Below are 10,237 nucleotides of genomic sequence, written 5' to 3'. Positions count from 1 at the left end.
GATACGAAGTCTACAGAGTTTGGTGCTTAAGGGTGGAATTTTTTAGTCAAGCCTCGATTGGTGGCAGGGGGAGGGTACAGAAAGTTATCAACATTTCTGTAAGCGGTGCTGGGAGATAGAAGTCGAGTGACGTCAAGGCCATTTTTTCTCTCTTGTCTCTTAGGTGACAAAAAGGGTAAAGATTGTAAAGAAAGAATAACCTCGGTACATTTAAAAATGAAACAATCAACGCAGCCAAATTAATCAAACATATTTAAGATATGTTAAATTTTCGACACTCTTGTCCAGCGCCTTCATCAGGGGTAATCTAATCTTTGCAACAAGGTCCTTTCATACGCTCACTAAGTTCCAGATGTTTTCTTCTAGAGGTGTAAACTCTAAACTGGAGCTTGATGGGGAAAAGTAATAATTATACCTTTAAAGCATTTAAAGCAAATGGTTTTGAATATCCCGCGTCTATTATACAAACTTCTAGACCTCGCGTTTTTTCACAATTGAAATTTAGTTCGAAACTAATTGAAAACGATATGATCTTCTTTACATAATAATTTATAAAGTTATTCATACGGGTGATGTTTTGTTTCATTTAAGGAGATTGACGTTAACTTTCTGATTAAATTCGTGAGGACTTTTTTCATATGAGAAAAATATGAGACTCCATGAAATCCAAATGTACAACCATATAATTTTATTTTAATCGAAAGTGAAAGTGTTTTTGTTAAAAATAGTGATTAAGATCGAAAAGAAAGTCTGTCTGTGTGAATATTGCCATAGCATTGCAGAACTGTGTTGAAAAATTAAAGTGTGGAATGCTGTTGTGATAAGCCAAATGGAAGTATATATTAGAAGAAACACGTAATTTTTTAAGTACAGATTTTCTGAAGTAAGAAATTTGGAAAAAAATCAAACTTTGCCATGGTATAGTTACTAAGGTTAAAGCAAAGAATCGCCAACATCACCGAGCGGCTGTCTATGAACTAAGACTTACGGCTTAATCAACAATTTCAGTGACTCAATCGGCCATCACAATTTATATTTGTTTCAGTTAATTTCAAAACATTTTAATCGGTTTCTTTCAACTTGTTACTAAACAGTAAAAAATGAGCATGTTGACGTCTACTTTTGCAGTTATCAGTGGTGAACGGTACCCTAATATTATGATAACTCGCCCAAACAGCAGCACATATATCCCTCGAATGGTTAAGTAAACCATTTAAGAGTCGATTTATTTTTCAGAGAAGAAAACTTGTCAGCAGTATTTATGATTTCAATACAACTGTGCCACACAAAAAGGCAATGGAAATTTCCATGTAATACTCATTCACGTATACTTAACATTATCAATCATTATTAAACAAAATTGAACGGGTACATGGAAATTTCCATGTAATACCCATTTGTGCGTAAAAAAATAATTTCAAACACCTTTGGCCATTAAACGGGTCCATGGAATTTTCCATGTACATGCAATACTCGCGTATACAAAACAGTATCAAACATTCTTAATCAAAACAGATACATAGAAATTTCCATGTAATACTCATTTACGTATACAAACAGTATCAATCATTCAGAACCAATTTAAACAGGTACAAGGAAATTTTCATGTAATACTTATACGATTTCATTGTGCCGGATAGTGCCTCACCAAAATGATCTATGGAAATTTCAGTGAAATATTTATCCTCGTATACAAACAGTATCAAACAGTCCTGACCAAAGCGGTACCGGTACGTGGAAATATCCATGTAATACCCTTTCACACGCAAAAAATTATAATAATTTCAAACTTTCTTGGCCCAAAATGGGTGTATGGAATTTTATAGTGACAAGTTTATAGTGTCCAAAATTCCTTTTCAAAACAAGTTTATGGAAATTTTCATGTAATACTCATTCGAATATTCAAAATAGTATCTGTTTCATGTTTTGCTAAACAAATTCTCCACTCGTCGTTATCTTTGGACCCTGATCCCGGCTTGCATGCTGGACGGCTCAGCGTGACAGCTTCTTTCCTAAAACCAGAAACAGGCTTCTCGTCCTTACATACGGATAATAAGTTCACGTTCCTTTGAACCGACAGTTTGAGGCAGAAAGTCACTGAAACACATAAAAATAAGGGATAAACAAGTTATTACTTTTTGCAGGTATTGGCATTGTTTACAGATGTTTTGACTGCAGGTTACTGCAAGTCAGCAATTTTGTCTCACTTCTTTTAGCAATTTAGTAACTGTATTATGGCATAGAAAATAAAGGAGTCAATGTCTGTAAAATGTGCAGCTTAAGTACATTTTATTTGTATAATTGTGTCTTACCTAGAGTATACGAGTCTCCAAACAATAATACAATCCCTCTTAGAGGCACGAAAAGCTTTATGATGTGCTACATGAGGTCCACCTCATTCTCAGCCACAAACCAATTTGTGGCACTTTTCGATGTGTGCCAACAATAATGACACTGGCTCTTACGTTTACGTTTGCCGACGTAAACGTCGTAATCGACAAGGTCTCAGCATCAAAAGAAAATGGTTCACTTGGTTGTACGGAAATAGTGTTTGACTCATTCTCACCTCACCGTTTTTTTGGCTTGATTTTCCTCGCAGCCACTGGTAGAGGAACTATTTACAGGTCGTTTGTCAGAACTTGACGTGGGGAACAATTCTACTTCTAATAATTTTCTGACTTGTTTTCCAAATCTTGAAATGTCAGAAATTTCTCGGTACAACAGTTTATTGAGGTCGTCGGTGGGATTTAAGAACAACTTGAAACGTCCGGGAGAAGACTTTTTCCGAGGTTTATTTTACCTAAGAAACAATGAATGCCGTTTGAAATATCATAAAACCGTTTTACCGTATCTTTTACGAATTACATTGGTGTGAAAAGTAAATTCGATTGAAAATGCGGCATCGCCGGCTCCGTCCAAACACGTTTAGCGGAAACGGAGACCAGAAGCGGAACTTTCTTGCGGCATTTTTGAAAAGTGTTACAGATTGATTGCTATTGTGCTCGCATTGCGAAATGCTTTAAATTTGTGTGGGAAATTTCATGTAAAAGGTAGTAAAAATTGAGAGTGAATGGTCAGAGTAAGCTAAACGCCGAAAGGAGGGAAATCCATTGCCATAGACAGGCCAAGTTTACTCAGTGAGGACCTTTTTGGAAGCCAAATCAGATGCAGCTAATCTAAGAGACAAGAACATTTTTTCCTCCAAACTTATTTTTCTATTGCACGATATAAAATGATCCTTATCTCGTACAAACTCAAAATTATCTTTCTCAGGGCAAATTCTCTTTTCTTCTGACTGAAGCTTAAATTTTTCAGAATTCTCGAAACGAAACGTGCCTTGAGTTTCCTTCGATCTTCACTCGCAGGCTTCATGTGAACAACAGACCCAGGATCAGTGCCATCTTGCGTTAGAATGGATGATTTATTGTAATGATGCAGTGTGCCGGCGCACCTCTCCGTTTTCTGTTTTCGCGAAGTACCACTTTCTGTCGGAATAGTGCCGCTTTTCCCTTTTTCCTTCTTTCGAGTAAGGAAGCGAGGACCCTCTACCACGTGTTGTTCCCTTATCTTTTCACTCACTGAGTTTTTTGAGCCTGGCTTGTCAAATAGCTGACCTGCATGAACCCTGAAGAATGTGCGACCACCATTTTGAATTGAGATCATTTAAGCCGTATCGTTTGTTTATTGGTTAATATGCACACCCCATAAGAAATTCTTTTGTATGCCCGATGACGTAGGAGTTTTCAAATTTCCGACAGCCGCATCACGCTGTTGAGGAAACTGTTAGTTTTTTCAAACTGAAATAGGAATACATGAACGGCTATGGATATTATGGATTACTCTAGTTCGGTTGCAGAAGAGCCACTGTCACTCTCGATTCCTTCAAGTCTCGCCGAGGAGCCTTTGGTAGAAACATCAGTTACTGAAGAAAGTTTTGAGAGCCGAGCTACGAGAATAGAAGAGTCAGCCGTGGAGGTATTTCAACCTCTCTTAGCAAGCACGCCTGCTAAACGGAAAAGGGAAGCCTCGATCGAGTACCGAATCGTTAGACTCTTCAAGAGCTGAAACACCACTCTCGCCTGTGCACAGAGCTTCCAAAGAGTAAGAAGTAGAAACTTCTAGCGCTGCAGGTTGTGAGGACGATGACAATGTGGTCCTTTCTGAAAATGAAAGCTTCAGCGGTAACAAGGCGCAAAGCGGCAACCTTGAAGGTAAATTTCTAATCAGCTCTTCCCTAACTTCAAAAACAGAACATTTCTCTTTCTGTTTGAGGATAATAATTCTCAATTCAGAAACACTGCAGTTGATATAGGGGGAAAAGTAGAGGAATTCTTTGATGTTCTCAAAGTAACAGATCTCGTTATGAATAGCCGGAAGACTGTTTGCCAGCTTATACCGTCCGCACAATTCAATACCTATTCACGCAGCCAAAGAGCAATTAAGAGCTCCTCCAAATTAAGTGTTTTTCCTCCAGTGTTTAAAATGATGCTAACATCGTGGACGTGGCTGAAAAAAAAAAGGATATCAGTGTATTCCAAAAGTTAATTTTTCCGACTTATCCAAAGTGAAAAACGAGATAGGAACGAACTGACCTCAAAAACCCAACGCCGGAAACGCGAAAAAATGAGAGAACTAAAACTTCATTTCATCAAAGTTGAAGATCAGTCCAGGAGGTTTTGCTCCATTTTGAAAGAATTTGACAAGTTTCCGACTTTAGACGTAGAGGAAGACCGGGAATTCAATCGGGCTTTGGGCGGCGCATCCAAAGCAAGTAAAAAAGGCTTATTGTGAACATTGTGAAGAACACGTATTAGTGAGCTGGATTTGCACTGCAAAATGGAGCGTCATAAATCCATAATACAGCAACTAGGATAGTGGAACAATCTTGACGCCCTAATCTATAAACTACCGTCTATTGGGAAATTAGAGGATCAATAAAAAAGGCAGTTTTCATTTCGATGTATTGATAAATTTTTTGATGTAAACAAGAATTCTAACAGAAGGGCCGAGTTTACGTAATTTTTGTCATTTAGTCATTTATTTTAAGCCTGTATTATGTACGGGCAAGGTCGAAGGAATGCCTGACCTTATAATGTTAGATATTTCAAGTTTTGATTTGAAAATATCTGACAAAGACACATTGTCTGCAATTTAGAAAGTTTCATCATACTTTTTAGTTGTCATCTTAACCAAATTAAAAAAAGGATAAGTTGATATTTCTAACCTAGTAAACAAAGAGAGACGTATCTGTCGTAGGAAAAGTTCACAAATGAAAAAACCTGGAGGTTGCGATGGCGAGAAGTGTCATGCTGCTTCTTTGAAAGAAGGAAAGGCTCTAAAATCCAAAGCGATAATTGTGGTAATTAGATAGGAAGTATTACGAACTCCCGCAGTGACATATCGTAACGCATTCCTTAGGCCTAGTTTATACGTCGCGCTACGGTCGAATTTAATTCAGACGAATTCGTCGTTCCGTCAACGTAAATCGTGGCGTGGTTTTATGCGTCGAAATCAGTTTGAACCGAATTTATTTCTCTTCCCAAATGCAGTGCCTCTGGTCAGAGGTGTCATTTTGAAATAAATTGAAATACATCAAGTAAATGCATGCATTTCATTATACGCGACTCTCGGTGCGACGTTAAAACTGAAGACGCGTTATCGATGTTTTATCCGTCTTACCAAGACGGATAAAACGTCAAGGACGAATTTAATTTACCAGACGAATTTAATTCGTTTTAGACGTCGCGCTATCGTCGAATTTAATTGCTTGTGCGACCTTGAATTAAATTCGTCTGAATTAAATTCGACTGTAGCGCAACGTATAAACTATTAGTGTCGTTTATTAGAGAGACTGGGTTCGAAATAGCCATTACAGAGTGGACGTAAACACCAAAACAGCCAACAGCGTAACGACTTAAAAAAAAAAACCAATCAATCGATATTATTTTGTTGCTGGCTATGCCATATAGAGCAGAAGAAGTGGGGAAGAGTAAACGTTTTGGTCGTTTTTTGTAGAGAGAGGAAAAGAGACTGCTTGGGTGATTTGTTTCCGCCGTTCGCTGTTTTGTTGTTTACGAGTTACAGTCCTTTACCTCAAGCTGAAGGCACGAAGGCGATTATTTAGCCTGGTTCTCTGACGATACAAGGCGCCCTCGTGATTTTGACGGATATTTGAGAAACTGGATTCAGACCGTCTGAGATTTCGGCTAATATCGACTCAAAGCTACGAAATATTCATTACTTCTGTGGGTTTCTGTATATTTAAGGCAACAAAATCTGGATGTGCTGAGAAATGCTTAGAAGCCGTGGATCTCGCAGAGATGTGCATGATACGTAGGAATCTTCAGGGAAATAACTCGCTGCAAACAAGGTAAATCGTACTTGATTGGCTATGGATGCACGCCAAACTAAATGAAAAGTACAGTACATCTTATGTTGTCCTTTAGTTGCACCAACAAGTTTCTTCTCGTATATAGTCTAAATCATAAATCAGAGTAAATTAACTAAAACGAATTTGTAACCATTCCTTTTATAACGTGATTCATGAACAAAAAATTCCTTCAAATCTAACTTTTGTCTTTATAGGTAAAACTAAATTTGGACACACTCATGAAGCTGCTGACCAGATGTTTAACAAGTAAGAATCAGAGTTTCATTTTCATTGAATTCAGTTGAGAGGAAAACTCTCTTTGAGAATAGTTACATTGCAGAACCATCTTATTAATGCTGCCGATTTTAGTCAAAGTTTCACTGCTGGGATGCTTAATTGGCAGCTTCAAAATACTAAATGTTGTTGTTAACTGATAGTCATATTAAATTGTGTCTTACAGGCTTTCTGAATTTTTGGTAAAGAAGGACACAAGAACCTCTATAGGTACTGTTAGGAGGAATGCAATCAGTAAACTTCTAGCTTGGAAAATGAGTAGTAGTAGTAGTAGCAGCAGCAGCAGCAGCAGCAGCAGCAGCCTCAGTAGCAGCAGTAGTAGCAGCAGCAGTAGCAGCAGCAGCAGCAGCCTCAGTAGCAGCAGCAGCAGCAGCCTCAGTAGCAGCAGTAGTAGCAGCAGCAGTAGTAATAGTGGTAGCAGTAGTAAAACTTTATTGAAATTGTCATTGCATGAAGAGCCATCCTAAGCTAGGGAAAAATCCCTTACTAATTTGGGGACACTAAAAAGGAAAAAAGACTAGGAGCTATTTACAGTAGTATATATATTAATTAGTTAACTAAGAGAAAATCTATAGTTAACTAATTACAGATTTGTAATAAAAAATATATATAAAATTCAAGAGGAGCAGAGTAGATTTGTATAACTATTGAGACGGTCATGTAGTTATATTTTAAGCCTTCAATTGATTGATGTTTATCCTCTCCTGACAATATGGATGGATACAATATCTTAAAATGTTTTCTCTTGTTAATTGATAGAGCTTGTGACCTCCTTTGAGAGTTGTTACACCCCAACTCCAAAGGCTGCCGAGGTTGAGCATGTTTTTGCTGTGAAGGAGGGGATGTCACCCATTTCACTGGGGGAGTGGCAAAAAGGAAAACTGGAAACCGGTAAACCCTCATCCACTGAGAACAGTGGTTAACTGTCGTGAAAGTAAGTGGAAATATCTGCTGTACAATGGAGAATAAATAGAAACAAAAAATCTCAACAATAGTTTCCATTAACAATTATACTCTGTTCATACACTGAAGATATCTGTTTTGCTCAGATGGAGTGTGATGATCTTACATTTTAATTCTTAGCATTAGACAAGACCAATAATGATAGTAATAATTGTAAATAACAATAATATTAGTAACAATGACAAGTACTATTAGAAAAATCACAAACTGATCTCTGTTACAGCTTGATGGTATAGTCAGCTGTAAGTTACTTAAATTAGAAGCTTATTTATTGTTGAGGTCATTTCATTCTCTACTGTCTGATTCATGTCCTTCAAATATTAAATTTCTGGAATAAGCGTTTTTGCTACAGTTTTTTAAGCTTGCTTTTCTTTATTTATGTCAGGCTGATGCAGAAATAAATGTTGATGTCCCCCCAGATTATGTCATTCCAGATACAGAGAAGCTTGAGCATCAACGGTTCAGGTCAGAATTTGGAAAGTAGATTGTCAAAATAGAAGATTTTCAGTTATAATCGATTCACACTTGTGAATGGAAATTTCCATAGATCTTCCAGTAGAATGGTAAAATATAAGATTTTCAGTTATAATCAATTCACACTTGTAAATGGAAATTTCCATAGATCTTCCAGTAGAATGGTAAAATATAAGATTTTCAGTTATAATCAATTCACACTTGTGCATGGAAATTTCCATAGATCTTCGATTGACATGGCAAGATTTAAGATGTTCCGCTATGATCAATTCACACAATGTGCATGGAAATTTCCATGGATATTCCAGCAACATGGCTCAAATGGAAGAATTTTTCAGTCATGATCGATCCAAACAATGTGCATGGAAATTTCCATAGATCTTCTGTATGATAAAATGACATATCTTAGATATTCAGTTGCAATCGACTCACACATGCATGAAAATTTTCGTAGACCTTCTACTAACATGGTAAAATGTAAGATGTTCAGCTCTAATCGATCTAGACATGTGCATGGAAATTTCCATAGACCTTCCGTTAACATGGTATTGTAAGATATTCAGCTATAAATAGATCTACACATGTGCATGGAAATTTACATAGATCTTCCATTAAGATGGTACAATGTGAGATGTTCAGCTCTAATCGATCTAGACATGTGCATGGAAATTTCCATAGACCTTCCATTAACATGGTATAATGTAAGATATCCAGCTGTAATCGATCTAGACGTGTGCATGGAAATTTCCATAAGACCTTCCATTAACATGGTATAATGTAAGATATTCAGCTGTAATCGATCGAGACATGTGCATGGAAATTTTCATAGACCTTCCATTAAGATGGTATAATGTAAAGATGTTCAGCTCTCATAAATCTAGACATGTGCATGGAAATTTCCATAGACCTTCCATTAACACAGCAAAATTTAAGATGTACGGTTATAATTGATCCTGACATGGTGGAAATTTCCGTAGACCTTCCATTAACATGGTATAATGTAAGATGTTCAGCTCTAATCGATCTACACCTGTGCATGGAAATTTCCATAGACCTTCCATTAAGATGGTACAATGTGAGATGTTCAGCTCTAATCGATCTAGACATGTGCATGGAAATTTCCATAGACCTTGCATTAACATGGTGTAATGTAAGATATTTATCTGTAATCGATCTAGACATGTGCATGGAAATTTCCATAGACCTTCTACTAACATAGTAAAATGTAACATGTTCAGCTCTAATCGATCTTGACATGTACATGGAAATTTCCATAGACCTTCCATTAAGATGGTATAATGTAAGATGATCAGCTCTAATCGATCTAGACATGTGCATGGAAATTTCCATAGACCTTCCATTAACATGGTATAATGTAAGATATTCAGCTGTAATCTATCAAGACATGTGCATGGAAATTTTCATAGACCTTCCATTAAGATGGTATAATGTAAGGATGTTCAGCTCTTATCAATCTACACATGTGCATGGAAATTTCCATAGACCTTCCATTAACACAGCAAAATTAAAGATGTACGGTTATAATTGATCCTGACGTGGTGGAAATTTCCATAGACCTTCTATTAACATGGTATAATGTAATATGTTCAGCTCCAGTCGATCTACACATGTGCATGGAAATTTCCTTAGACCTTCCATAACACAGCAAAATTTAAGATGTACGGTTATAATTGATCCTGACATGTATATGGAAATTTCCATAGATCTTCTATGGACATGGTAAAATGTGAATGTTCCGTAACGTTCTAATCGATCCAGAAATGTCCATGGAAATTTCCAAAGATTTGCTTAAGTGACATGGTATAATGTAACATGATTTTTTTGTCCTTTTGGATTATCATCTCTATGGTAATGTCTGCATATACATTTGTAAAAAAGATTCTCAGAAAAATCGCTGTCAGATACGCCATATCCTATTTTTAATATTTAAAGCACGGATGTATAAATTTCAGTAAATAGTTCTCAAAAGAAATTCTGTCTTTGTTGTAAAAGTTCTTGTAATCAATTCAACTGTGGAGTGGCTTTTATAGACTATTAAACTTTTTATTCTTCAATGTAGTTGAGTGTCCTGGTTAGAATGATACATTGTAGAGCACATGTTACCCAACATATACT

General features: G+C 36.7%; 1 long non-coding RNA gene across 3 annotated transcripts; it reads left to right on the top strand.

The window, feature by feature from the left end:
• Positions 1-5,501: 5,501 nt before the first annotated feature.
• Positions 5,502-10,180, top strand: LOC148728840 (uncharacterized). 3 transcript variants are annotated; one of them, XR_015988769.1, is made up of 5 exons: positions 5,502-6,418; positions 6,586-6,637; positions 6,831-6,874; positions 7,424-7,555; positions 8,013-10,180. It is a non-coding gene; the product is annotated as an uncharacterized LOC148728840 (long non-coding RNA). The 3 variants fall into 3 exon arrangements; XR_015988767.1 differs by having other exon boundaries at positions 5,510-6,418; positions 7,424-7,598; XR_015988770.1 differs by having other exon boundaries at positions 5,657-6,370; positions 7,424-7,598.
• Positions 10,181-10,237: the final 57 nt, after the last annotated feature.

The sequence above is a fragment of the Stylophora pistillata genome, chromosome 6 (genome assembly GCF_964205215.1).
Source record: "Stylophora pistillata chromosome 6, jaStyPist1.2, whole genome shotgun sequence".
NCBI lineage: Eukaryota > Metazoa > Cnidaria > Anthozoa > Scleractinia > Pocilloporidae > Stylophora > Stylophora pistillata.
The sequence above is the reverse complement of the archived record's forward strand: the minus strand, read 5'-3'. Positions and strand labels throughout refer to the sequence as shown.